The 25734-nt window shown below is 41.2% G+C and overlaps 1 protein-coding gene across 4 annotated transcripts in view; it reads right to left on the bottom strand.

Moving 5' to 3' along the window:
- The window catches only part of CTBP1 (C-terminal binding protein 1), a 238774-nt gene that overhangs the window by 131779 nt on the left and 81261 nt on the right, over positions 1-25734 (bottom strand). The gene's annotated exons all lie outside the window — the stretch shown is intronic.

The following is a 25734-nucleotide window of genomic DNA, read 5'->3' as shown; positions in this document are numbered from 1 at the left end:
TACAAAAGGTGCTTTCAGGAAATGGGTGGATGGCATTTGCTTCCACAGAGTGAAAAATAATCTTCACCTGGCCCAGAAAGACTTGTGATGAATGCCAGCTATCGATCATCCTTCTAAAACGTTAACTGCAAACTTTATGGCACTTCCACTAAAAATCCTTACGCTGATTTTCTGATGTATCTGCTTTGTTAGGTTTTTTTTTTCCTAATTAGATAAAGAGAGCCATCTGAAGTGAAGTCCAATGCAAACCAGCCTATTTCTTCTCTGACAAAAATGATTTGAACCTATCCAGAGGTTACACCTACCTGCGATGCTGACGTCATTTTTTGTATCACTATGGCATTTAATCACCACAAATGCTGAGGACTCCTTTAGCTCTGCAAAAATGTTTTAGAAACAGAAAGGGAGTAAGACTGCATAGAAAACAAGACCAAACTCCCCAGTACAAGGGAGGGAACAGAAAGCAGGTGGGTGCCAGCAAACTCCAACTTCTTTTAAGCAGGATATCCCCAAGCTTTTAAACAATAATAAACACTTCATTCCCAAAATACGGTCCTCTGAAGTGCTTGTTTCCTTCCAAGTGAAATTAATTGGATTTTAATTTTCAGTAAAAGATTCCATCTCTATTTCCAGACTTGTTTATAGCAATATGTCACACAGACATTAAAACTGCGATAATATTATTTATAAAAGGATAATTCTCTGCATGCAAACTGCTTATTAAACAGTCCTAGTGAAATCCTTGCAGAAAGCTTAAGAAATTAATAAACATATTTGATTTTTATAGCATTACCTCAAAACCCCAGGAACATAACCCAAAGCAGTTCCAGCTGTTTCATGTATACTTGAATAATTTTGGAAACTTTCATTTCTGACGCACCCCTGAAGGGCCCCACATAGATTGTAAATGTTTTTGCTTTGGTTGGCAGAAGCCCCTGTCCAATCTCTGATTTAATATCAGCTTTAAAGCAATAATAACAATAATAATCTTGCTCGCATGCCAAACCACCCATGCTGCTGCGGACCCCGAGGAGGGACCGGCTGTGGGAATCCGGCTCATCAGTTCCCTTCGTGTTTTCTCAACTCTCTGCAGATCTGAAGATGCCGTAACAGAGCTCTCCTCACCCTGACCCCTGGGCAGCTGAATTCAGTCGCTTTCCGTAATTAAGCAGTCCCAGCACTGGCACAGTAGGTTGCGTTCAGCTGTTGCAATTTACGGAAAGAATGGCCAAACTACACACGATTTCTGAATATTAAAGATTTTCAGAGAATGGTCACAAAGCTTCCCAAAGTTAAGTACAGCAGGCAACAGAAACACAACACATACAGCTCAGCCACTCAAGCCACTCATTTTTTTCTTGTTACATTCTGAAACTCACTGGGTCTTTTCCCCACATCTAGGAAGTGTCACTATTTGAAATGTACGTGCTCTTTTTCCTTAACGCTTCAGGTGTTCTCCTTCCAAAAGTCAGAAAATGGCAAAAAATCTCCCTGCAGCCCTCCTCTCCCGCTTGCCACCGCACAGCTCACCCTCCCTCATATTTTTTTTTTTTCCCATTTTACAACACACACCTCACGTTAAAGCATTTCCACCCCACTCTGTGCAGATCCCACCGGACAATGCTCCTGTCACCGAGAGCTCCTGGCCAGGGAGCTGCAGATGACGAGACCTTTGCTTTCTGCTGCTCAGAAACATCCAGCTCCATCCCTAAACTCTCGCACACTCACCCCGTTGCTCTCTCAGCCGCATTAGCCATCCTCTGCACGCCCCGCACTGCGGGATTAATCTTGAGGTTAAAGCTTAGCACCTTATATCTAGCTTGAATTTGTCTAACTTACAATACCTTGGACTTTTTTTTTATTTTCCTCTTGGAGTATCAAAGTAGCTCTCTCGTCTGTCTCAGATAAGATGTTTCCCAGACTTTTAAGTCATAGAATCATGGAACAATTTGGGTTGGAAGGGACCTTTAAAGCCCATCCAGCCCAACCCTCTTGCAAGGATCAGGGACATCTCCAACCAGATCAGGTTGCTCAGAGCCCCGGCCAACCTGGCCTTGAATGTTTCCAGGGATGGGGCATCCACCACCTCTCTGGGCAACTTGTACCAGTGTTCAGTCATCCTTGTGTATCTTCTCCAGAATTTTTCCCACCTGATGGAAGGACCCAGCTGCCTCAGGCTCGCTCAGTCCCATGGGAGAAGGAATTCCCTGTGCCTGGAACAGAAGTGACATCTTGTTTTGGCCACAGCCCTGCAAAGCAAGCTCTGGAAGCTCACACGCATCTGCCAATCCATCCTAATTCGGAGTCGCTCCTTATTGAGAGAACCCATCATCGTAAGTGTGACATGCAGCTTTTGCTTCTGCACACCAGACTTCATCTTTCAATGTATTAAATCATACAATAAGTTACTGTCATTAAACCAGGTGACCCAGAGCCATCCGTGCCTATGACTTCTTCTCTCAGTAACTTCCATCTTTCTCTCAAATACAAACATCACCAGTGATGTCTTCACAGCTTTTTTTCTGTATCATGGATAAAAATGTCAACAAGGATTAAGACAAAAATGATTCCCTACAGGACTCCATTACAAACTGCCCATTTTTAATCCACTTAATCTTTGCAGTGTTCGTTTTGTATCATTCTAGTTTTCTAATTAAAATGTTGCACGGTATCAAGTCAAATGTCACAGAGAAACCTAGGTTGTTAAATCAATACTATCATGCTCATTAAAAATAATCCTATAAAAAGATGCTGTCATTTGATAATTTATATACTATAAATCTGTGTAGACTACCGTTAATTCTATTTCTATAGTTTCAACCCACATCAATATTTTTTTAATATGTGGATGGCAAACTAGTAGCAGAGGCAAAAAGAAGCTGTAATCAGGAGAAAGCAATTTACACAGCATGGAAAAAGATTTCTCAAAACATTTTGAAATTAAACCTGGGAGTTAAACTGGGCACCACTGAAAACAGGTGTACAAGTTGAAGCTGCAACAGCATTTTCAGAACATCTACCACTACCAGTCACTCTCTTGATGCACCATTCATGGTCCTGCGGCCAAACCAGTTGTTGCAAATAAGAAGACGACAACTCATCTTCAAAAAATATCTTTTGGCCTCTTTATTTCCCAGATCTCACCTCACTAATGAAAAGAAAAAAAGGTTTGGGGCTCGGCGGAGGAAGAGAAAGGCACAGTAATAATCACAGAGCTGCGGTGACATAAAGATACTGGTACATTAGGAAACTTATTTTGTCATTATATCGCACTGCGTAAATAGAAAACATAATTAATAAGGACAGGCATGTTAATTTTGGCTCCTTTCAAAACCTGGAGGCAAGGGGAGGAGAGGGGGGAATGACAATATTTGGCAATAGGAAGAAAAACAGTTGCAAATGTGACATTTTTCGACCCTCTTAACTAGCTTTAGTAACAAGTGAGAACAAAAATAAACTTATAAACACTTTTGTGTCCTTTAGAGTGCTCGATTTAAACAGCATATTTAATCTAAGTCTTATGTAACATTCTAACAATGCTCTTTTTGCCCCCAATATGAATTAAGAATATTAAATATGTATGTGAAATAGTAGCCCACGCTGGAATGTCTCCAGAAATTCTTAATACAAGATTTTCTCTTCTCTTTTTCTTTCCTTTGTTTTTTTTACTTTAAGCTGCAAAAATATTCAAAACTAGGCCAAGCTTACAACACCCAACAAAAGTAAAAGGATTTGGGGTACATTTTTTTTAAAGTATCTTTCTTTAAAATTTACCATTAAAAGATTTTTCATTTCCTTCATGAAAAGGACAAATACAGGTAGGTATTTCTCTACCTCCCTGGAAACAAGCGTACACAAAAATAAGGTAACTACTAAACCACAGCTTTCTTCTGATCCCTGGTAGGCATTGCTGCTCTGAAATTACATCTGCTGTCAAGTAAAGCCCCTCAAACTGTGTGTCCCCCTAGAGACTAACCCCCTGCGCAAAACATACAGAATTTCTGAGAAATTACGAGAAACCAGATATCACACTTTAAGGAATACATGTATATACAAATAAACATGATCCTCTGGTTTGCTACACACAGGACTGAAAGGGACAGACACAGAAACCTTAAATTATCAGCCACTGCCTCTTCATTTGCATTTTACCACTTTCTAAATCCTAACAGATGTCAAAGTCAACTTTTATTGGCTTTTTTTTTTTTAATAGTAAAATAGACCCAGCAAATCAAGGGAAGGAGGCATTACCTTCCCCTCAGCCGTCTGCCCCACGTGCCCCTTATGTACCGAGAGACCCTTCCTGTTTCCCCACCTGAGAGGCAAATCATCTGGCCACAGACCGTTGTTCAGAGGACGGGATACATCTTCTGCCAGCGAAATCAAGGAACAAACCACTGCAATTTCTAACAAACCCTCACTAGCCGTTCCTTCCTCCATCCCCACTCATATATCAGGTAGACACCACAATGCTTCCCATCCACTCTATGAACCTCCACCCTTATTAAAAGTTTTTCACTGTTCTGTGTTGTGTTCATCATCGTCCTCGCAAAAACTTGCTTGCCCTTAGATACGGCTCGCAGATTCCCTACTTTACAGCTCTCCGCGGAAATGTGATTTACCTAACTAAAAACTCATTTAATAAGACAAACTCTAAAAAAGTATAAATTTAAATTTCAAATTCTATCTCTCTGAAAAAAAATGTTGCAGCCAGATCACGGAAATCAAATGGGCTGGGTTGCTGCAACACATGAAAAACAGCAACTCCAACTGCTAGAGCTGTGGGAATGAAGAGGTGGGATGCTTGAGAGAGGACAAAACCTGACAAGTAGGAGACCTGTAATCCCCCAGGAAACTAACTCCAGCCTCTGTAGTAGGTACCGTAAGGATGAGGGTACGCAGCTAAGGAAATAGAGTATCAGATAGACAGAGCCTGCGTAGAGGAACCTCAGTGGTGAACCTTGGTTTTAATCCAGTCTACGACAAATGAACAAGAGAAGATCTCCGGTTGTGTAGGTAATGGGGCAAAGTAAGCATTAATAGTGATTAATAAATGCTGGTCTACTAAACTCAAGAATGGCTTTGGATCACCACATCACCAGTAACAACGAGTGGAACAGCAATAACCTGGAAAGAAGAAACAGCCCACAAAAGCTAAAGATAAAACCTTCGCATAAAATCTTGTAACTTTGGCTGGAAAGGACCATAGGAGATCATTTGGTCCAACTCAATCTCCTTCTCAAAACAGGGCTCCAAAACGCAATTTGCACACTGCTCATTTTTGCTGATTTGGGAAACATATATACTGGTCAAGAAGTCCAGGTAATGCCATGAAGCTATAGCACCACCAGTGACAGAAAGATGCTGCAACACAAGGAACTAGAAGACCAAATCCAAGTTGTGGCCAAGGCTTATAAACAGCTCGTGATCAAAACAGTTAAAGACATGTGAAGCCACTTATAATGGTTAAACAAATTAGTGTGGATTAGTGCCTCGTTAGCACAGTTTGATCAATGAATGAAACCTCCTCAAGGTACTCGAGAAGTGCTGGGGATAGCCAGGATGAAGATGTCAAATTGTAGATAGACCATGGAGTGATCTAGGTGGAGTAAGACAAAAACAGATTCGCAAAAAGACCTAATAAATGAAATAAGGAGCTGGGCAAAAAAAATGCTGGATTCCTTTATATGGCTTGACATCCTCACCCCCAAAAAACAAACCAGTGCTGTGACAAAGCTAACAAAGAAAATGTGCATCGACTTAACAGTACTTGTCTTGAGCTGTGTATTTCTGGAGTTAAAAAAGGCAGAATTGCAAAGTGGAGAGTCTGTATTAGGTTTTTTTTTCTCTTACATGGTCTACAAAGAGTTAAAATGAAAATAAAAACTTGTGTTGCCTAAGAGACTGGGGGATCAGCAATGCTGAAGCTGCTGGATGAGTGTAAAGGGTTAGCACTGGGCCAGGTGGGAAGGAAGTCCACTGGAGTTTCCAAATTTAAACAGTAATTTCCGATGAGTGGATCTACATCCAAGAAAGTACTTGACGACCTTGGTTCAAAGGCTCCCGTTGGACTGTTTCCACGGTGAGTAGGTGGGAATTCGGTGCCTCGGTCCCCTCCCTGCAGCCTGATGGACCAGCAGCAGGAGACTCCTTCACCGCCAGCTAAAAAGCCTTTCATATTAGGACAACCTCCTGTCAGAACCCTTTGTGACAATGACAGGTAATCACACTAAATTATGAATAAAAGAGGCAATGACTTATTTCTGGAAAAGCAGCAAAACTCTGAGGAAAAGACTTATGAAAATATTTCTAACAGATCTCTGAAAAAATTATTATCTACAGCTTATCAGTGAACACATCTTGGCAAGAGGAACATACAACACCAAGAGCATTTGTTATCTTGACCTAATTTATATATATAAAAATATATTTATATATTATAAATTTAAGATATAAATTTACACATATATACACAGACAAAAACCTCAATTTTTAATTAGAAAGGCATAGGGCCAAATTAAATGGAAATGAGATAAGACTGAAAATACAGTTGCTATTCCCCTGACTCATGAGAAAAGTACAAAGCAATCCCCACAATTTATTCACCAAAACACATTGCTGATAAACTGCAGCAACTTTCCACTGCACTTCCACAACTTCTCAAACCACTCAGAGAGATTTAACTAATATTCCCTCTTACTGAAACGTGGTTTGCTTGGAAAAAAAAAAAAATACATTGCAGTTACACAACGCTTCTTTAAGCCATGGAAACCCAGGCAAAAAAAAAAAAAAAATGTTTATTGGTACCTGAATTCCCGTCTTAAACAATGACATTCAGATATTTCCTGGCAACCAGCCTCAAAATTTACAAGCCCACACCACTTCGCAAATATACACGGCAAGATATTTATTGCAACCCATCCAGAGCTTCTTGCCTGCTGATTCAGTATCTGCTTCCCGTACTCCCGTTGACCGTTTACATAAGACGATTGCTTCGAATCTTTATGTATTTGCACCAGACGTGCCCTGACAACCACTTAGAAAAGTGGCGTTTTCCTGACAAAATGAATCATGTGCCTTCTACCACCAAGTTGCAGATCTTTGTTACCGAAATAGCAAGGCTAGAACATGCCCCAGGAAGTCTCTTTCTTTGCTTTGAAATTATAGGGAGCAGATATGTTCAATTCAAAAACTCTGTCGTAAAAAAATATAAATGAAAATAAAAAATGACATGATTTCCAGAAGCATGGGCTCATAATGGGAACAACATATTGTGGCAAGCAGATTACAAGAGGAAAAATACAGTGTGGAATTGCAGAATTCCTTTCTAATTCAAAGTAATAACACACATTCTGCTAAGAAAACCTTTTCATTCCTCTGATCTAACAATAAATTTCATGTGATCTTTCTTGGTTGGAGGAATGAAGCAGAAACAAAACCAAAACACTGTCCTGACATGTTAACATTAAGCGTTAAGAAATAAACTTCATTTCTTTTACTGTTACATAAAGTTCTATTTTTGGCCTGAACAAGGAGGAAAAAAAGAAAAGGACCACCATCATTCTCAGACCAAAAATCCATTACAGGTCTAAAACTACAAAGCAGAAATCCTTTATAAGGAAGAACAGACTTTGATTTCCAGCCCTATATTCCAGTTTCCATCAGCTTTGCTTGACAAAGGGTGGTCAGTGCTAAACTCCTCCTCATCCACAGCACCTGTAACAGTCTCACCCTCCTCAAACTCCTTCTGACCTTTCATCAACCACTTCTGGTTTTTTACGCCTTGACCTTCTCAAGGCCATTCCTTCCTATTTGTATTTTATTTCTGACATCCCTCCCTTTCCAGAAACAAGTCCTCCTCCTCCTCCACCACCCACCAAGGTTCAGATGTTGACCTCCTGCATTTTCTTCTGCCCATCCCGATCCTTGATCTGAGCAAACACCATCATCTTTCCGCTGACAGCTCAAACTCTGTGTTTCTCCAAGACAAAACTAATTTTAAATTTTGCCAAGGTACAGAACATGCACTCAATAAGATCACAGCAGAACTATCCCTTTGCTCTCCATCCTCTCCTGAGGATTCAGCGGTCTCCAATTATTCGTCTCAGCAGATAACGCCATCAGGCCACTGCTTCACAGCAGAGCATCATCAGCAATTTGTCTCCCACTCTTCCTGGGCCATTTTGGGTAGATGTAAGTTGTGCTATCACTACTTTGCAAATAAGAAAACTGCTGAGGAACACAATTCTTTCTTATGACCTCGAAGTCATCTACTATGGGTTTTCCCAATGGCCTTGACAACAACCACGTTCCCCCATCAACCCTTTGCCAAGCATCGCTATCTGGCTATTTTCTTCCCTTGTTCTTTTCATCATCTCTCTCTTTATGCTTCTGCATTTACCTGGTTTTTGGCAACTCAGGCATGACTCAGGATTTTCTTTTTCCCCATTGAATATAACTGATGTAATTACAGTTGCTCACCTACATTTTCTATCTACTAAGGACACAGAATACCATTTGCCTGCTTGCTATATTTGCCTTCAGGCTTTTTGGGTTTTATAGACAGCATTGTTCCTAAGTATGTAATCTTTTTTCCCTTAACAAAAAATCCCACACCAGTGTCTCTTTGTTACAATATCACAAATCATTGTTATTAGTCAACAGCATAAATGTTCACAAAGTGACAAACGCACTTCTGGGTTTTGTTGTTTTGGTCTTTTTTCCCGGAAAACCATTTGCTTTAGAGTGGTTTCCTACCCCCAGCCTATTTCATCTGCAAGTTGAAATACAGAGTGACCTCTCCATATGGCACTTTCAACATATGGAACAAAAATACAGATGCACAAATGTTTTGTACAAGCCAGAGAGAAACTGCAAAGCACCCTTCAGCTCCAATTATCTCTTTTGTACCCATACCATAATTTAGAAAAATTAAAATGTTTTCAAGTGGCCTTTGATAGTAACTAAAGCACTTTTTCAGAATGTTGTTTTTGAAAGAATGGACTATGTAGGTCCTCAGTATTAAGCAAGAAAGTATTCTGTGAAGGAAAATGCCAGTTACTGATGCTTATCAGACAACCAAACGTGCCCCTGTGCGGGCACGCGCCCTCTCGTTCTCAGAACAGACTTGCTGATGACTGAGCTACTGCTTTCTGAGAAATTAATTGTTTCCTTCAAAATCCTTCAGAAAGTTGGCTTTTTTAAACAGTAATTCCAAAATATTTCAAATAATGTGAATAATGATCTCAGGTTATTTAACCAAAATGTATCATAACTTGTGCACAGCCACAGAGAGAATTTTTATTTGCCATGAAAAGGAGAAAGGTTCAATACCATAAAATTAGACCCATATGGAGAAATGGTAAGACGAAGTTTACTGATTTGTCCTAAAATCTGGAAAACAGACAATCTAAAAAAAATATCCAGCCCCTCAGACTCTTCTACCTGATCCTCTGATTTCAACAGCTCAACGCAAGAGATGTACGTTGCCAGCTATTTTGTGGTACATTAGTACCCACAAGCAGATTCACATCTCTAAAAGCATGAATTTACTGTTTTTGTGGAGGCAAACAGAATAAAACAGTGTCTTCCCACGGTGTCGCACTGCTGGTTCACGTCAGGGAATGGCCAATCCATCCCATGCTCCGGCTGTCCTCCACAACCGCAACATCCACACCCACAAACGACCCATCTCCAGCACGGGATGCAGTCCGGTGGTCTCCAAACAGCCGGCACTGAGGGATCCCAGCTGGATGAAGCAGATCTCTATGAGCCTCTACCACAGTAACCTGGACACAATGCTCCTCCCAACTGAATTTCCAAGGTGGCAGAGTTGAATGTGTCATAGCAATGTAAAAAGCTCCTCTTCAGGTGCTTCCTTTTCAATAACTTCACAGCTTTTCTTGCAGTATTTTTTCCAGCTGGAAAAAAAAACAAAAAAAAAAACAAAAAAAAAAACCAAAAAACCAAAAAGGCACTGGTGGCAAACACAAGCAGGTGATGTTGGCCGTACACAAATGCAAGCACAGAGGCTCTTGGGAATGTTAATCCAACGAGCTCCACCTGCTCAAGAGGGAACAGCATGCCAGGTCTTGGAAAGAACTGCTGGGACTTCAGGAGCATCCAAAAACACAGCACCAGCCCTGACCACGATGCAGAATGGCTGTTTCATAGTAATCCTGCTCCATCAGGAAAGGAAGAGTAAAAGCAAATGAAATATAAACTCCACAGAAAGCTGATGTGAAGAATGCAGGTAGGGTGTCATTCCATCTTGTATTACAGCAATGTCACCTTATGGTTTATAGCTCACTTTTTTTTTCTTGACATAGATCTACCTATTAATAAAAAAGTTCCTCAGCAGCAGCATACTCAAATTGTAACCAGCTGCACATGTTATCTCCTTCTCCTTTTCTTCATATGTTAACATCAAGTCAACCTCTCAGCAGAAATGCGTGGATTGCTGTCCCTGTAACATGTGCACCATATTCCATACAAGCCTCATGGATGCTACGTGATCTCCAACCACAGGGAACAAAGCACTGCTGGATAATAAAAACTGGAAGCACACGTGGAGCAGAAGGAATACTCCTTACTAACAAACTCAGAATCTTTGACATAAAAAAAATTAAATACCATTTTCTAATGTCCCTGGTCAGGGCATTTTATCCGTTGTTTCCCCACAATCTCCATGTTCAAAGGGTTGATCCATCCTTTCCCCACCTGCTCCCACAAATACACACTGTCCCACAAATACACACTAAATTCGGCATGGGATGTACTGCACTTCGCCATCTGCTCTATTCCCACTCGAATCCAGCTCCCACCTGGCTGGCACGGCCCGAAGTCCTGCAACAGAAGATATCTGGGCACAGCAACCTGGGGCTCAGCTGGGAGCTTCTCACTGAGAGACTGCCAACATTTCCTTGAATCCATCCTTCTTGATACACTCTCCCATACTGTGAAATCACTACTAATTATGCCCTTTCGCCTGACCCACTTATCTCGAAATAGCAGTATGTGGGATGGGCTAAAACAGAAAAAAAAAAAGAGGAGGGAAGCTGCACGTTTTGCTTCCTGGAAAACTCCTCTTAGAAAAGCCAACTCTGTTCTCACTTTCTCCACTATTTTTTCCACTTTCCTTCCTTTCTTCTTCAACTTCTCTTCTGTATCTTCTTTTTGTTTCTCTCTGCAAGAAGAGGAATCAAGTTAGGAAAAAGGAACGATGGAGAACGCTGATCTAAACTGCTTCACATCTTCAAAAATGTGGAGAGAAAATGATGGGGCGTGGGAAGGGAATGGAACCCTGTGGGTTTTCTTTTCCAGAGATGACTTTCTTTTTCCTTCTGGCTCATGACTGAAGGAGATATGAGAGAGCAAGAACTGCTGGAGATCTTGGCAAATATTGAAAAAGTAGAAACACGCGACTACAATTATTTGGAGAATAAGAAGCAAATGCTAAAGAAAAATAAATTTCCACAAATACAGACTATGGTCTCTTTCCAGAGGGAAAAGGCTTTATTCAGTCTGAACCAAACCTGTTTATTTTTCACGTTAATGCAAGGGTGGATTTCATATAAAATTAACAAATAGGTATGTCAAATAAAGCAGTGCATACCAGTTTAGATGCATTAGAAAACATTCTTTTATTTTAAGAGAGAAGACACACAGTTCTGCATCCTGAAGGATGGCAAGGAATCAGAAAAGAAGTGAAAACATGACCTTAAGTAGTGTAACTAGCAACGTTGTCTGCAGATGCACTTCTTTGTTTACCCTGATTTTTGCAAGGACAATAATATAGATTAAAACCGGCCCCGGCATTCAGCACTGTTGTCTGGAACAAGGTTCACTTCTGGTTTAGAGGAAAGGACCTTCACAATGAAAACAGGGTACATGAATACGCCTGGGACCCAGAACACAGGTTTTGTTCCTGCAGCACATGAGCCGTTTTCCAGGTACCCAGACAGAAGGCACCGTGCCGGAGCTGCCAACAGAGATCCTTGTTTCTCTAAAACGGCTAGCAAGCCTTGCCTCCTCATCCTTGCAAAAAACAACACCTGAATGAGAGCTGTTAACCTACCAACACTGAATGCAAATTCAGAAAGTGACTATTTCATAGAATCATAGAATGGTTAGGGTTGGAAGGGACCTTCAAAGGTCATCTAGTCCAATTTTATTTAAACAGAAGCTGTTCCTGGGGCATCCTTTTGTGACTTCGTTTTCTTGTGACCTTCAGGAAGGAAGGACACATCCAAAGCCTCAGTCGCTGTTGGTTTGCAGAGGTAATATCATCCGTGTAATAGCACAAGCACCTGAATATTTGCCTTTACCAACCAATGGATCAATGAAAATATTTTCTGTTTGTTTGTAACTAATTTAAATTAGATATATGTTTCACTAAATTAAAGTTTTCAGGAGGAACAGGGTTTGTACTTAGTGACATTTTCAGAAAGACATGAGAAATAATATAAGAACTACTATTCCTGCCTCCTGACGGGGTTGTTGTATTTTAAAACAGCTTTCTAAAATAAGCCAAGCTTTTTTCCTGCACTAATTTGCCATCAGGGAACCAAATCCAATCCTTATAAGGTTACAACAAAACAAAAGTTCTGAAAAGAAGTACAAATTTGAGTCCGTTTTTTAACTTAAGAAACAGGGATACTAACATACAACAAAGTTTAAAATCCGTTTCTTCAGAAGTAGCAATAGTCAAAAGGTTAAGAAAATCACCTTCCCAAGGATCACCCTCTCGTCCTCCACCCCAAATCATTCCTCTCCATCCAGTGAGATCTTAACCTATTAGAGCTACAAAGCTAAAGCAGAGATTTTATGTCTACAGGCAGTACGCAGGCTTCACCCACTGAAATTTTTATACACACAGATACTACCATGAAAGAATTCAATGGTGAGGCAGAAATTACTTAAATAACTTAGGCTACGAGCGCTGATACTGAACCTGCATTAGAAACAAAATATACAGAAAAAGAAAGGAAAACAAAAAAAAAAAACAACTTAGGGGTAAACACTGGAGAATTGATCCCGAGAACAACAGACTCTAAAAGAGTTTACAAGAATCTAAATTAATGTCTGTGCTAAGGTAACACAGAAATCAAACTATTTGAAAATAAAATCAATACCAGGATTAATGTTTCAGTTCTCTCCAAAGGAGGCCAAAAATAAGGGGAAAAAAAGCTTGAAAAGATGTTTTCTTTTCTATTTTATTATTTTTTCCGGTGGATCTTATTCTATTTAAGAAGTTGCATGAGAAGCAAATTGCTACAAAGCTGAGCTGAACCTCACCCAAGGTTAACTGCAGCACCAAATACAGGCCATTTCCTTCGGTTTCTTCTCATAAAATGAAAATTTTAACGAAAATACAAAGAAACAAAGGATGCTGCTATGGTGGCTTGTACAACCACATTACGTTTCTGTTATCTCCAGAATTCAAAGTCTGCCTAAGTAAACTTTAGAGGATATTGAGAGGAAAAAGTTATTTTCACCCTCTTTTTCATTATCCAATACTGCAAGGGGAATCGTATATAAGATTTAACTGCACTCCATCCAAAAGCAGCGGCACACCAGTGAGCACTTCATTAATTAAAAGCCAGAAAAGGAAGTTTGCTAAACGAAGCAAATGTTCTTATCACTCCTATCTATATTCATTAAAACTGACAGGAAACCAAATATCACCATCTGTCTCCTTGCAATAAAGACACTAAAAACAGCTCTGGGGTAGAAGAATAATATAAAGTATAAAACTGCAGTTTTTCAAGTTTCGGTTTTAAATGGACAAGAGAGAAACTGATGTCAGACGGGGGAGAATAAAGGATGACAAGGAGCTGGTACACGAGACTAGAAAAGAAATTACATGTTTTAGAACATAAACTGAAGCCCCTTAGAAATTTCACAAAACAAATGACAAACGTAAAGTTTCCTCCGTACTTCTCATTCGGACCAACGGGTTCCCAAAAAGCCACGTATTGCAAGGGCAGCTCATCTGCCTATTTAGAAATAACTACTACCAAAAACATTTGGAAAATTATATTACGCTACACAAACGGCCAAATTTTAATACTCAAGTAAGTCCCAGGAAACACTTCCATAGTTTTATTACGTACTGATGCTCTGTATTTATATTTACAAGAGATAATTATTTTTTAATTATTCCTATATTTGGATTTTGCTTGCAAGCTGGCAACTCGGTATAAAAGTTAAATATGATTTGATGACCAAAGGAGGATGGCAGAGGTATTAATTTAGCTTTTAAAAAAAAACCAGGCCTCACACCAGCAGCTGTAGAGGTCAACCGGAGGTCACTGGTTTAAGGTAGTTTCCAGCAGTTGTACAATTCCTACCTTCTAGTAATCGCCTTTTTTTTTGCACTGCAGGAGAGAGGAAAAAAAAACCAAATAGATGGTAATAAGATATTTAATGACAGAAATGAAAATAAACTACCGCTCACATTTTCAAACAGCACAGCTCCGTGTTGCTAATCCTGCACCAGAGCCCAGCTGCTTTCTGCACAGCCATGAAAAGCGCTTCCAGTTCCTCTCAATGTCGCATAAAATATTAGCTCTGTACTCACAGCTTTTAAGACTAAAAGAAGGTTAAAATAATTTAAGGCTGAGATAAACAGAAAAAGAAAACCTGCTGCCCAGCTCCCAGCCCCAGAGCAGGCGATGCGGGTTTCTGAGATCAGGGTTAGGAGAGGAGCAGCGATGGAGTTAAAGACCAAATCGAAGGCGTATTGATTTTTATTCTTATGTTTCCCCAGAACAGTATTTTTTTTTACTATAGTTTTCTGTCCTAAGAACAATAACTCATACATCTAAAAAGGCTCTCATTAATATTCTATGAGAATGCTTTTTTAGACTCAATACAACACAGCAATTATTATTCTCCTGTTAATACTTTAACAATACCAACAGGCCCAACAGCTCAGCACGAGCATGAGAGGCATTTCAGAAATATAAGTGTATGACTACTTCTGTTTACTAAAGAAACCACAACAAAAATACAGAAAGTAATAAAGTCTGAGTGTAAAAAGTTACTGTAAACTGATGTGCAAATGCGCCATCAGATCCCTCTTCCATTCCGAGGAATTTTCTTTTGAAAGTCAAGTAAATCTATGAGGACATAGGAAAAATAATTTTTTTTCAAATCAAAGTTGAAATTCAAGGGTAAATTCTCTTTTATGTTAAATATATAACACAGAGACACAGCACATCCTTTATCTGTCCATTCCAATGAAATCACTGGGGTGTTTAGAAAGGATTTCGGAAAGCTGGCAGGCAAATGTGGAGATATGTATCAGAAGAGAAAATACAAAACCATCCACAAAAAAAATTCCTCTGTGTGGTTTAAAAACGCATCCGGACTGAAGCTGGAGAATGTTTGTTTATTCTGAGGTGGTTGTATGATATCTTTAAAACATTGTTGCCATGGGGAAAAAACAGCAAAAATGTTGACATGTTAGCTTTATAAACTTTTAATAAAGCGCTTCATAGTAACAATAACAAGCATATGCCAGGTTACGGTATTTTGAAAAATTTTATTTTACATACATCTCATTAGAGCTCCTGCTTTCCTACTGAGAGTAGAAACCGCGGAAGTTGCATTTTTTATTTACTAATAGGAAGCATACAAAGGCTCAGGTTCTTCAGGAGCACAGAAAACCAGCAAAAAAAGGTGAACTGCTTCGGCAGAAAGCGCGAGGCCGATTCACTCCGTCCCCCTGTCCGCAGACGCCACAGTACCACGGGTGTAAACCAAAGCACCTTGCACAGCACGTATGGGAGAAAACCAGCCCAGACTCCCCGGATTTGAGAATGCCGGGCTGGGAAAAGCTTTCTGGGGAACTGAGAAAGGATCAATTTCCTGTAATCCTCTTAAAAAGGTACATGAGGCTCAATCCTGAAATGCGTGGTGTTTCTTAGTCCCTCCTGTTCCTACATGGTGAGGCTGTTTCTGAATTGTTTTCCTTCAATTACACTAAACTTTGTTCTAGTATTATATATACACAATGCAATCATTACTATTAATTTACAATATGCTCATTTATATATGTGTATAACAAAATATAAATTTACTAATGACCTGTCTGTATTTTTTTAATCTTGCACCTACCTTGTCTAGGAGCTGAAAATTTTCCTTTCCCTGGCATTGACCTACAGATGAAGCTATCCTGTCTGTCAGGTCACCATAGAGCACACATTCTCTGGTTGTACCAAACCCCCTTGTCTCATAGGATTACGTGTTTAAATTCAGGATGGTTTTGCCCTTTTGTAGTCAAGTGCATCATCATCTCTTCATCCTGCTACACACAATAAAACCTAAATTTGTCAAGTTCGATACCAGCTTGCAATATGACTTATTTTGGTGAACAGATCGCTGTGACACCTCCTCATCCACTCTAACACCATCTCATCAGTATTATTCTTGAATTCACTGTAGACAGTCAATAACAGCTCTCCATACACCTTTGTAAAAGCTCCCTAAAAATCTACTTTTAAGCCGCGAATGCTAAAGTGACAATATCCCAGTCCCAACACCTCCGTGCCTGTTATTTAAAGCGCAGTACCATTACATCTGTACGCCAGTAATGCAAGGCTCATCAGGCTTTCTGCTCTGTACCATTAAAAAACCTGACCCAAGAACAAGTCCATCCTAGGCGTAGCTTCTAATCCACACAAAGACAAAATTTATTGCTATTTACATTGCTTTAAGTATTTTCGAGTTGCTACTTAGATGGCCTTAGTAGTAATGACTGCCACAAGCTGGAACAGGTTTGCCATAAAACAGAATAGGGTAGCACTAAAAATAAAACCTGGGTGTCTTGAAGCCTGGGAAAAGTGTGGCAATGCTACAAGGGATTCAGTGCAAACCTGCAGAAGATATTCCCTATGCATATAATACTTCCCATTCGTTACTTGGAAAGGACACATATTTACAGATTGAGAATAATCCAGAGTTTCTATGGGTTTCTTTGACGCTGCCATCATTCCCATTCCCCTTTCCCATCTTTTCATTCTTCTGCCCTCTACCCTCTTTATTTCCTTGGACCAGGCTCAGGGTAACTATTTCTCCCCATCTCGGCTACGCCCAGCTTTTCCCCAGGCCCAAACGATGTGACCAAGGTGACGGCTGAGAACCCCTCAGCGCAGGGCTGAGCAAGCTCCGCTGCAGGAGACCCTCACCTCTTGGGTAACGAGCCAACTTTTCCTGCCATTTCTTTATACTCTGCAGGAATTGTAGCCCCTTTTTTTCTTTTTCCCGAGTCTATCCCATTATTTCTCTCTTTTACGTACTAGGCATTACTTTTCAGGGTTTTTTCCTCTTTTACCCTCTACCATGGTCATTAAGAGAAAGCCGATGCTGTTAAGGATGGCACATTTGTCATTTCAACATTAAGATAGGAAACAGATTCTGAAAATCCGGGTACCACCATAAAACTAGTAAAGAAAGAAATCTCCCCTTAGATTTTATCACTTTATCACTGTTCTTGTACCCTTCCCTAGATACCTGCTGCCGATCACCGTCAGAGACAGGATATTGAATTAGACACGCTCGATGTGAATTGGTACGGCTGTTCTTACCGATTTATTGCTAAAACAAGTGTTTCCACCAGATCCAAGAAAATCAGCAAGAAGTAAAGTTAGAGACTCCTGCATTTTACTACAAATAGCTTTGTCGTGTGGAAGTCCCCATTTCATCCTCTACATTCGTTAGACTGCGATGCAAACAGAGTTAATTATGGTGACAATCAGCACATATGTAAAGTACTCAGATATTTTCTTTGCTAGTGGTAGGAAACGTTAAGTGTTGGAAATCTAGCATAAAATATTTCCCACCTGCTGCGAAATATGGGTGAAAATGCTTTGAACACGATTTTATTAAAAGCATTAGCTAAGAAAGAAAAATAATTTGTTGGGAAACAGCTACCATTGAAGATATTCCACGTTGTTTTCCGATGTTACTTTCCCAGAGATGCGAGCCCGGGTAGGATTTTGTGGTTTGGGTGGGGTGGGGAGGAACGTTGTTGATGTTTTGGGAAAACCTACCAAAGCTTGCTTTGCTTGCTTGCGCCTGGTCCTCAACTACAGCAAGAACTGGCTGCTGGAAGACCTAACTTCAAAGACCAGCTGTAGGGGAAATTGTCATTATTTGATTCACTAAATTTAGAATTTAAAAACTTAAAAAAAAAAACAACTTTAAAAACAAAAAAAAAAACATTCCAAGGAAATAGCAGAAGGTTTCCTCAATGGCAAAGTCCAAGTCCCATTTGGCCAAACCCTTCCAACCACATACCCACCCTCGGGTTCTGGGTCCAAGTAAAACTCTTCTCCTCCCCATCGGTCTTATCTTGCCAAATTCAGAGCAGGAGGAAAATACCCAGAGGGCCGGCATCCCAAGGGCTCCCCGCAGAGCACCGACACACATGGCAGCGCTCCCGGGGGCCGGCTGGATTTTATTAAGGAACACACACGCTTCTGCGCTCCAGTCAGAAACATTCGGGGGCTCCAGCACATGAACAATGACTCAATAATCACATTTTATCTCTGTATCATAAAATAAACACAGTCTCTGAGATAGACTCTTTGGATTTATGTCCTTTTGAAGGAATTTAGTAACCGAAGGGGGAAAAAAAAAAAAAATAAAACCACAAGTAAAGTGCACGGGTTCAAAATGTGCAGTAAATACTTTTGAAAGCAATGTTCTCAGCTGGGAGCATTGCAACAGATGTTTATCACAAGCTACCGCAACAGTTAATCCAGCTCCCAGCCAGATTAACTCCTTGCCGTTGGAAACGGAGCCTTCTTCGCCGTGGGCAGCCGACAGCAAACAAGGGGATGTGCCAGAACTGCTGACAATAAGCAGTTAAGCGAGTGAAGGGGGAAGAAAAAAAAAACCATAAAGCCCAACCAAATAAACCAATGTCTGGCCCAAAAGACTTAGATGAACAGGTGTATGTGTGGGTGGGAGCGGAGGGGGAAAAAAATAAAGAAAAAAAAATATTTAAACAAAGCCTCCACTGATATTCCGGTCACTGAAGTGGGTACGCACAAAATGAGCCAAACAACATTTTTGGACAATTCAACAAACAATGGATTTTTAAAAATTATTTTTGGGGAGGATAGGAAATAGGATTATTGATCTTGGTTTTCAAAGTGCGGTACCAGTACGTCACAGCAACAACTCAGAGGTTACTCTATTTAAAGATACTCTGAGTAAGAATGAAAACAGGAAGCTACAATTGAAACATGGAGCATTCAAACAGCAATTCAACAGATCACAAACATTACAGTACTTCAAAATACTAAGAATTTTTTAAATCTAGCTTAGTTATCCATATATCAAATGGTAGTAAGTCTACTAGACTATTTTCTCTTTCTCATTTTTTTAAAAACTGAGTAATTTAATGGCGGGCTTTTAATTTTTACGTAACTAGTTACAGTGCTTTCGTATACAATCTGGTATTTACTCCTTAAAGGTACTAATGCAAATCACAACTTAAAGCATCGTTATTCAGAGCTGAAATCACCATTTCTTCACGGGTGCTAATCAGATTCCTGTTTGCAGCCTTTCCTGAAGGCAAGCGAAGGGCTAGCAAGTCTCGGCCCAGGGCCATTCCTCTGCTCCTAACTTCACAGGCATTTGATTTTACGAAATCCTCGAGTATATATGGGTCCCATGAAAACAGGGAGCAGTCCAAAAGAGCCAGGAGAAAGCCATCCCCCTTCACCATCCTCACGAGACCAAGCAGAAGTCCACACCGCATCCACAACGCGTCTGCCCCAGCATCACCTACAGCTCCCACAGCCCTGGCTCCCACGGCTCCGCAGCTGCACTGGGATCCATGTAACGCCGCTGGAAAGCAGAGCTGGTCCGAGGACTGAGAGCCTTGCACAGCTTGCAAGGCCCTACACAACTTTCATCTGAAGCACATGCTTCAACACAAGATTAAGAGTCACAAATTCTGGAAACTTTGGTCGAAACTTCCTTCCTGACTGATGAAATCTCAGATTGTTGGTTGTTGGGTTTTTTTTAAAGCAGAGAAAAAAAACAAATGCCGATCTGTCAAGTGTAAAGACAATCTAAAGAGGTTTGGTTTATCTAATTGCCAGGCAGAACAATAAATAAATAAAAAGCTGTAGGAAGGCCTCTCGATTCCTTTGCAAACATTATCAGTCCTTTTATATTCGATGAAGAGATTGATGTTATTTATTCAAGAAAATCTTTATAAATATTCCTCCTATTCTAAAAAGACCAATGACCACAAAGCCACGTGCTGCCCCTTCATCCCCATCTAAGAGCCGCTGGAAGGGGCACCCATTCATCTGTTGACTAAAATACAACTGTTGGCAGCTTGCTGTGGTTTTTTTTCCCCCCAGATATCAAACATCACGAGTGCTGAGAGGAAGGTTTTGTTTTCTAAATTTTTGGTATTCCAGAGAAAAATACTGACATTACATTCTGCAAGTCTTGCCAAGAACGTCTTTTGTGTTCACAGCTTCAGTGTTGATAATAAATTTTGAACATTAACAGCACCAAGTATGATTTAAATCAAAGCCCAAATCATAAATGCAAAAGTAATTTAAACCAGTGAACTAGAAACCTTGATTTAAATAACTTCATTTTGCAAATATCGTTCTCCTAAAGAACTATTTGTTTTCAATGGTCGTTAGTTCTCACTGAGTAGGTAAATAAACTACATGCATCTATTTCAATGATTATGAAGCCTATCGTAGCCGAGATCTTTTATTTTTTGCATTTTATTAAGTAGGCAATTTACTAGGCAATTATTTTTTTAACTATGATTCCTAAGTGCTTCAGAAATATTTAATAAGTCCTAAAGCACTTTTATTATGATGATTATTCCCATTTTATAGAAGAATAACCCAAAGAAGAGATAATTAACTAGTTTGGACTCTTTCCTTCAGCAGATTAAGCTAGCTGTACGATAATATGATTGATCTCCACCATAACGACTATCTGTTGCGCATAATTTTTCACTCTGACTTCGCAATCATAATAATTTGCAAATATCAGTAAGAGAACAATTAGCAGTAAAGCCTCAGGAGGCAGCGGCAGAAGGCTGGACTAAATCTCTGCAAAAGAACAAGGAGGTTTTGCTTGATGGCTTCATCAAGATAAAACACTTGGGCTTGTTTCGACTTCATCTTCTAAAAATCTGAAGCAAAGGTAACACGCGGCACAGCCTGCTGCTGCTCTTCGCTACAGCAAGGCTTGCTTTATAAACAGCCTCAATGATCCTGCCATGAATAACGATGGCAAAAATAGCAGCGAGCGTTTTAGACTGGGCTCCCACAGCCCAGCCGAATCGTCACACCACACTTCCCAAGTTGTCCAACCTCTAGTTTGCGTACTCGTTGCTCAATATTGTGCCCCAAAATCGGCAGGATGCTGTGCCAGCACCGCTTACTGTGAGCGTTTCAGAACAATTTCCACGCACTGAATATTGTGCATCCTGATGTGCCAGTTCAGTTGAGACCCTACACATGACACCGTTTCTGCCCTGAGGGACGATGCCAGACCTGCACCATTTACTAGTCAAGATAGGTGAAGCATGAAAAGTGGGAGGAGAGGTACGGAATTATTTTTAAGGTTTTTCTCAGTCTCTCCTCATTGTGTCCATTTTTCACCGGCACATAAAGCTACTCGTGCCCCACGTTGGTCCATGAAGAGAAACTGCATTTTTCATAATGCACCTCCTGATCTTTCCTTCCACTTACCAAGGAGGAACTGGAGCATCACCATCTCCCAAGCTACTTTGTCCTCCTGTAAACTTGCCTTTGCTGTGATGCTTACAAAGATTCTACCAGTTAGACGTTAATTACTGAGCTTCGCCAGGAGGGGCGAGAGGCAGAACACCAAGTGCTGGAGGAAAATAAAGCAATAAGGGACACAGTGGCCCACGAGGAAACAAATTTGGTAGGTGTGTCCATCTAAAAAGCCAGCTCTTCCCTTCTGCCTGAAGCCCTAGCCATTATTAAGGGGGTGGCCACTAACAGGCACACAGAAGAGCAGAGTCTCGAGGAGACAGCCCACGATGACGAACCCCACAGCTTGCGAGGTTCAGCTGGACTCGCCCATCCCATTGCAACTCCTCAACTTCAGCTTCAGGAAATAAAGCCCTGTTCTCTCCAAAATAAATTATCATGCGCCAGACCCCAAACCCCACCCCACCAGTGTGCCGCACGTGCCACCCTTTTTCCCTGCACGCTGGCTGAGGGATTAGGGGGAGAAGGAGAGACCGCAGGGAGAGAGAACGGGATGAGCCAGCTGCGTGTTGGGGACCTTGCTGTGCCCAAGCAAGTCACCCTCCTAAAACGAAACTGAAAGAAGGTTTTATACGTAAAAACATCTGCATCTCCGGCACAAGTTCCCCAAGGCTGACACACCAAGCGAATCATTTTGCTCCCCAGGTTGCCCGGGCCCTGCGCGGGCTCCAGTCCGTCCCGCCCTGCCGTGATGGTTCAGACATGACGCTGCTGGTCTGCGAAGCGAGCGGGCTCCGAGGGGAACGCCAGCCCCCAAAGGCAGATGTTGCGTAAATTCATATTTCATAAACACAGTTAATTGTGACAAGAGGGCTATAAAAATCCTTGTACCGCTTAAATTATTTCTCCACTTAGAGCAACTCTCCCACCAGAAAATGTTACGCATTGCGCTTTACACTGAACTGGCAGCACTGGGTGATAACATTACAGCTCTGGTAAACAACAGATATAAAAATCACAGATCTTTAAAAATTGCAAATTAATATTTCTACTGCCATTCAACACAACCATTTAAAACCAAACACGCCATGCAATTGTCGCTAAAAGTTTCCCAATCTAACGCTGTATGTGTTTAAATATGAAAATCATGCTTTTGAAATAAACATTGCTGCTATCAAGGAAAAGTGCTACCCTAAGTCACATCTCTATCAGACAGAAACTACTGCCTTGAAGAGTCAACAACCCCTCACACGACACCAAGGAAATATCCTCTCTCCATCCAACAAGGTCACAACCAAGGGAAAAACAAAAAGCAGCCACAAAACAACTAAATGATACCTGCTAAAACTTTGATCTTTCACTCAGACTCACAGGCAGGTAAAAGATTGGTAATTCAGAGACTTTTTTAATAAACTGGCGATTTATGCATTTACTGATGCTGATCCTTCAGTAATCTGTGCTTAGCAGATTCATTGTAGCCATATGAATCATCTTGTATACACTGGAGCCTAAACTGTTATCAAACTCATATAATTAGGGAAAAATCCAACTAATGGAGTTTTACTTTTTCTAGTCTGATTTGTTTTTAATGGCAGGTTATTTAGAAAAATACTTATTTAGAGTTTATTATCTATTTACATTTGGAATTTTTTTTTTCAATAACATGCATCTCCTTTAGGTAGCAGTTTACCCTTATCAACATTTACTAATTTAAGTGCAAGAGTAAAAAAACCCAAGGTTTTCTTCAGCTCTGTGGGGCCACCGGATCTGTACATGGTACCAGAGAAGCGACCCAATCCCGTGTGAAAGGGGGAAGAAAAGATTTAAAGATTTCATCCGCTCTCTCTCACCTGTCTGGGGGAGAAAGCAAGCAGGAGGCGTGGAGGGGTAGCTCAGTTCTGCAGCACCCACGTCATCTTCCAGATTTCTGTTACCAACCGCAAGCAGGCAACGCCTGCCAGCCCAGCTGCAGTTTGCTTACACACTATTAGAAATCAGAATTTGCTATTTAGGCGAAAGAAATCTCCGTAGGTATCAACTAGGCATAGACATGATTCTGTCTGTTTTCTCAGGATACTCTGGAAAAGTTTATATAAAAGATGAGAATTACGCATGCCATTATGTAATGAAATCAAGAGATAATAAAATGTACGCATGGATATTTCTACTTTTAAGCAGTAGTTACTGAACTGTAGCTAGCTTCATTTTAAAAGTACATATCACTTGTACAAATGAATAGTATTTACTTCATAACAAAAAATACTTTATATGTAGCTATTTACATTTCTCATATACTTGAGTATTCAGAGTCATTTGAATATAAAACACTTAAATTCAATGTAAACTCCCTAGATATCTGTCATTTCAGACTAAGTGATTTGGGTAGACAATCATAAAACTGCAGGTATGCCCCATTTTTTCTAGGAGCTGACAAATCACCAGTGGTACAACAGGTGCCGTTTCCGTTCATCATTATTTTTCCCAAAAATGATTGCGCTGGTGTAGTCCCCCTCGGTGGCCAGGCTGCCTGCACACCCATGGGTGCGGGGGCGAGAGGCCAGGACCCCTGAAGCTGCAGCCGCGCAGCTCTTCCGGCTGCTTCCCACACCCCAGCGGCGCAGGGGCTGCTCCTGCTCCTGAAATTCTTCCGTGACTCCCCGGAAAAACCGTCACTGCTTCCTACGGCTTCAGGCTAACAACAACAACAACAACAAAAAAAAGTTTTTAGGCCTAGCAATAGGCCTGGACCCAAAAGCATCTTTCTGCCCACAACAAGGGTGAAGAGCATCGCGAGCAAACTCAGGTGTAGCTCACACTGACTGCACCGACAGTACCCTGATTTTAACCCAAATTTCTATATGGGGCACCTTAAAGGTTCGGTTATTCCAAAGAAACATTCCAGCAGTGATTTTTAACCTGCTCAGATCAGGTAATTGCATCCAAAATTTCCATCGTTGGCTGACATCACAGAAACGATCGCACTACGATTTCCAGCGCTGCCTCCAGCTGGGGACGCGACAGAGGATGTTTCAATTGCTGGCTAACGGCGAGTCGGCACAGAAAGCAGGCAGCCCAGTCACAACTGCAACGCCACACAGAGAAAACGCCACAGAGGAAAGTTGCAAGATCTGTCAGAAGATTTCTTTTTTTCTGCCTTAAACACGTATCGCAGCTGGAAATAACTTTTGCCACGAAAACCACTCGGGAACTGGGAACTTTAAAAGGTGGGTGCAGTTTTAACAGGAGGTGAAATACACAGAAGAAATGTAATAAATACAGCCGACTGTAAAATGTCTTATGAAAGATTGGATATGATACAAAATAACACAGAGCCGAATTTGTCCCTGAGCCACATGACAGGTTTACAAGGCAAGATACAAACGGAGGGGATTTAACTTTGTATTTTTTTTATCTCGAATTTAAGCCGAACTCCATCCAAACACCATCACGCAAACGCGGCCGCTTCCCACCCGCTGTCTTCTCAGACCGAAGCAGAACCAGCAATTTCATATTTCGCAAACCAGCAGAAATCAGTCCAGGGAAGGACCCAGCCTTTCCAGCCGGGATCTGACGGCAGCCCGAGCCCATTCCCATTTCCTTTCTACCACCCGACACGCGCAAACCCCCCGTGTCCCAACTGAGCCTTCCGAATGGGAATTTTCAGCCCGCCGCCCCCCCCCCCCCCCCCAAACCCGCGCAGCAGCAGCAGCGAACCGGGCTGAGGGCACCCCGGGACCCGCGACACCCGGAGCGGGGCTCTGCCCGGCCGCGCCGGTAACTCCCCCCGTTTTATGCAGAATTACCGACTCGAGTCGCGCAGGCGGTATTTTCAGCCCGTCCCGGCGGTGCGGGCGCAAGGCAAACTTCTGCTGAGCACCGGCCCACCCCGCAGAGATCCGGCCCTTCCCCCCACGCGCAATGAACCCCTTCGCCCCCCTCAAAATAAAATAGAAATTTTTTAAAAAAAAAAAAAAAAGAAAGAAAAAAGAAAAGGCAG

Source organism: Chlamydotis macqueenii, chromosome 4 (genome assembly GCF_036417535.1).
Source record: "Chlamydotis macqueenii isolate bChlMac1 chromosome 4, bChlMac1.mat, whole genome shotgun sequence".
Lineage (NCBI taxonomy): Eukaryota > Metazoa > Chordata > Aves > Otidiformes > Otididae > Chlamydotis > Chlamydotis macqueenii.
This window is presented reverse-complemented; position numbering and strand designations above follow the sequence as displayed.